General features: G+C 53.1%; 1 protein-coding gene across 4 annotated transcripts in view; it reads left to right on the top strand.

Moving 5' to 3' along the window:
* Positions 1 to 3,925, top strand: part of ARHGAP26 (Rho GTPase activating protein 26) — a 104,033-nt gene that overhangs the window by 38,937 nt on the left and 61,171 nt on the right. The window lies entirely within an intron of this gene.

The raw sequence follows: 3,925 nt of genomic DNA, 5'->3' as shown, positions 1-3,925 counted from the left end.
GCTCCTGTCCCATCCCTGCTCCTGCAGGGACAGCTGCTCAGTGCTCCTGGAGCTGTTTCAGCCCTGCTGTTCTGTCCACACCGCTGTTGGTGTGGCAGTGACAGCAGAGCCCAGCCCCACATTCCTGCCCACTGCACCTCCCTCTCCTCCTCGGATATTGCTTCTGGGAATTCCTTCTGAAATTGTTTYTCATTTTCCTTGTCTAATTATACAAAATGGTGAGAGATTTATTTCCCAGTGGAAACGTTGTCTTTTGAACCCACTCCAATGCTTTCAACCTTGGCATTCCTGTTCTTTTGGCTCATTCAAAGAATAAATTCAYTTGAAGGACGTCAGTCCCGATGTGTCTGGGGGGGATGGACAGGCACCCAGTGCACCCCYTCCCACCCCCTCATCCTGTGCTGGGACTCACAGGAGCTGTAGATTTGARTTCATTCCATCTCAGTTATCAGAGAGGGTGGAACAGTCGTGACCCAGAGCACCTTTTTGTGCAGCGTGTCTGTGGCCTGAGCTCGGTGTKCACGGGGAGCCCGTGGGCGAGCGCCGTGTTCTCTGCTCTGCTCTCCCCAGSCTCTGCTCCCTGTCTGGCTCCTCACTCACAGCCTTTATTGTGCTCTACTTTGATTGTGCTCTCAATCCCACAGACGTGTTTTTGTCAGCTTTCTGGAAAAGATGKTTTTTTTTTTGTGTACTCTGTCTTGCAGCTTTTCGTGGCCTTCATCCCACCTGGGTTTGTTTGCTTGTAGCAGATTTTTTGGTGTTGTTCTCTATGACCTGAGTCATTTCCACTGCCGCTTCTCCATCTCTCCGTCTCTCTCTTTAGTGAACAGAACATTTTTTCCCCACTCTGCCCACTCTTAATGTCTAAGTTTCTATTGTCTGCTGCTCCTCTTTGCCTCCAATCTGTTCYCCAACCAGGCAACCCAGTGAACTCTCCCTGAACAGGAGCTCAGTCTCTCCAGTGTGGGGAGCCGTGGTGATGGAGAGTCCCACTGGGCCCCAGCTTGGCCTTTTTTTTGCTTGGCTTTTTTTCATCCCACAGTTCAAGATAATTACCCAAAAAATTCTTTTGGGGCTAAGGTGGTAACAGAGGATCCTCAGAGGATCATGCTCCATGTCATGTTTCGTGTTAGTTCTCGTATCACRTGCTCTTCCTGCTGCTCCCTGCTCCTCCCTCCCCTCTTTGGTAACCCATTTAAGCCTGTAATAGCAGTAACTTTACGTGGAGTTTGTAAGCTTTTATTTTGCTTCTAAAGCACTTAAGCCAGTGAGGTCTTAAGCCTTGACTTCAGGCTTTCATTCCTGGTTCCAGCACTGCTGCTTCAGGGGCTGACGGCTCACCCAGCTGCAGTCACTGTGGCTGCCGGGCTTTGTCCTCTTCTTGAGAGAAAARTGCTTAAAGAAGCATTATAGATAATTTTTAAAAGAGAAAAGAGCCCTCTGGATTGCTTTTACACACCTAAAAGCGCTGTCCCACCCAGTTTTGGCACGTCTGTGACCTCTTGTTCCAGCTGTGTTGTTGGGGACGGCAGGAGCGGAGCGGCGGCTCCTGTCTCTGGTGTGAATGCCTCATTGTTTCTGTAATGCATTCCTGGCTCTTCCTTGGGGCCTGTGCTGCAGGAATTGGCTATGAGAGTTTGGCTTTGGGGTGGCTGGGCTTTGCTGTCCCTTTGGACACCAGCTGGGCTTTGCTGTCCCTTTGGACACCAGCTGGGCTTTGCTGTCCCTTTGGGGGACGCTGTCTCTGCTGGGACTGGCTGGAGGAGCCGCTCCTCCTGTGCTGTGTCACTGCTGATCCCCAGGGGTGCACCCAGGGGTGAGGGTTTGGGGTGTGAATGGGGTCCTGGTCCATGGCACTCGTCTCTAGGTGTATTCCTGGGGTTTGGGCTCAGGCTGGAGGTGAGCGTGGTGCTGGGGGTGGGATGGATGTGCAGGGTGCCTGCAGAGTGAAGAATGAAGAATGGACTGCAGCAGAGATGGGGAACAATTTGTGAACCTGGGCCTGGGGAGGGTCCAGGGGGCTGGGGTGGGTGTGCAGGGTGCCCAGGGAATGGGAGAATGGAGCCTGGACTGCAGCACAAATAGGGAATAATTTGTGAGCCTGGGCCTGGGGAGTGTACAGGGTGCTGGCAGCCTGGGGTTTCCTTTGGGGGGAACGTGCTGCCCACCCTCAGCCGTGCAGGGAGGCACAGAGCCTCAGCTGGAGTGACAGACCAAAGAGAACGTGTTTTYTTTTCCTCTCTTCATCACCTCTGCTTCCAGTTATTTGAGCAGGCAATTCAACAAACATGTAGAAATTCAGGGAATAGCTCCGTGTTGGGAGAACAAATCTCCCTGCCAATTTAAATAGACTATTAGAGTATTGTTTCCTACTTTAAATTAAAAATTAAAGTAAATGGTTCATGCTACAATGACTCGCAAAACCAGCCTCTTCCATTATTTCTTCCTTTATTGGGTCTTACACTTGGTTTAAGCAGTGATTTACTGTCCTGCTGCAGCCCCACCACCATCCCTCACCCAGCGGTTTTCCTTCTCCCAGCTGCAGCCCCAGACCAAGGGGGGTTTGGACTCTGTTGTTTTAATAATTTTATTTCTGTATTCGCCCTCAGTTTGTCATTGCAGATCCCTGTGTGGAGCTGGGCTCTGGCAGGATCAGGATTTCGGATCAGGGTCGGGATTGGGATCAGGGTCAGGATTGGGATTGGGATCAGGACTGGGATCAAGGTCAGGGTCAGGATTTGGGATCAGGGTCAGGATTTGGGATCAGGGTCAGGATTTGGGATCAGGGTCAGGACTGGGATCAGGGTCAGGACTGGGATCAGGATTGGGATCAGGGTCAGGACTGGGATCAGGGTCAGGACTGGGATCAGGCTCAGGATTTGGGATGAGGATCAGGCAGGCTGCAGGCTCAGGCCATGGCAAGGTGCAGGTGGCCCTGTCCCCGTGCTGTCCCTCAGGCAGTGTTTGCTGGGTGCTGGAATGGTGCTGGTGGGCGCTGGCAGCTCCTGGCGCGGGGCACAGGCAGGGCTGAGGGTCTCCAGACAGGTTTGGGGATTGTGGAATTTGGGGTCCTGTGCTGTTGCAGTTTTGGAGAGGGTCACCAGGAGCCTTTGAATCTCCATCGGGTTGGCACCCAGCTCCACGGAAGAACATTCCCTGTATCCCAGCACTCTTCAAGAAACCTCTGCAGCCACCCTGGGCTTGCAGGAGTGTCTTTGGGAGAGCAGGGATGGGATGTGTCCCCTTGCTGCTGCCTTCCCCGCTCCCTCAGGCTGTGCTGTGCCCCACAGCTGGCCCCAGATGTGCAGGGGGGGCAYTGGAAGGGGTCTCACCCCGAGGGTGTCACCCTGTAAAGCACCAGGCAGTGGTGGCTGAGCTGCTGCTGGCACTGAGCCACCCCCTGTTCGGAACACCCGGGCAGTGTCAGAGCTCTCTGGCAGAGGAGGAGTGCCAGGCACGGCTGTGTTACAGTTCTTTTAAAAATAAAAATGACACTGTCATTTAAAATTAGGCCGGTTTTGATGTGCTGAGAGCCCGTGTTCGTCAGCAGACGTTGGGAGGAGGAAGGGCGTGTGTGCTGGCCGGGCTCCAGGCAGAGCTGCCGGAGGAGGATGTGCGAGTTGTTGCTCAAGCATCCTAGAAAACTTGGGGGAAGCTCAGACCGGGAGAAGTTTTCACTTTTACTCAGTTATCTGAGCGATTCCAACATGTCTGCTTTGCTTAAAAATGCTGCTCTGGGAGAATTTAAGYGCTTTAGTCATTCCAAAAATGTATTTTGTTGGAGCAGTTGACCTTTAGCTGCATTATCCGAGTGTGCTGTGTATCTCCAGCTCTGCTCCGCTGGCTCCACATGGCGTGGCTGCTGCTGGATTCCCTGTCACAGCAAGCCCTGGCCAGTGCCAGTGTGACCCAGGGGATGGTTTCC

The sequence above is a fragment of the Malurus melanocephalus genome, unplaced genomic scaffold (genome assembly GCF_030028575.1).
Source record: "Malurus melanocephalus ecotype Western Australia unplaced genomic scaffold, MMel_1.1 scaffold_730, whole genome shotgun sequence".
Lineage (NCBI taxonomy): Eukaryota > Metazoa > Chordata > Aves > Passeriformes > Maluridae > Malurus > Malurus melanocephalus.
Note: the sequence above shows the minus strand (reverse complement) of the source record. Positions and strands in the feature narration are given on the sequence as shown.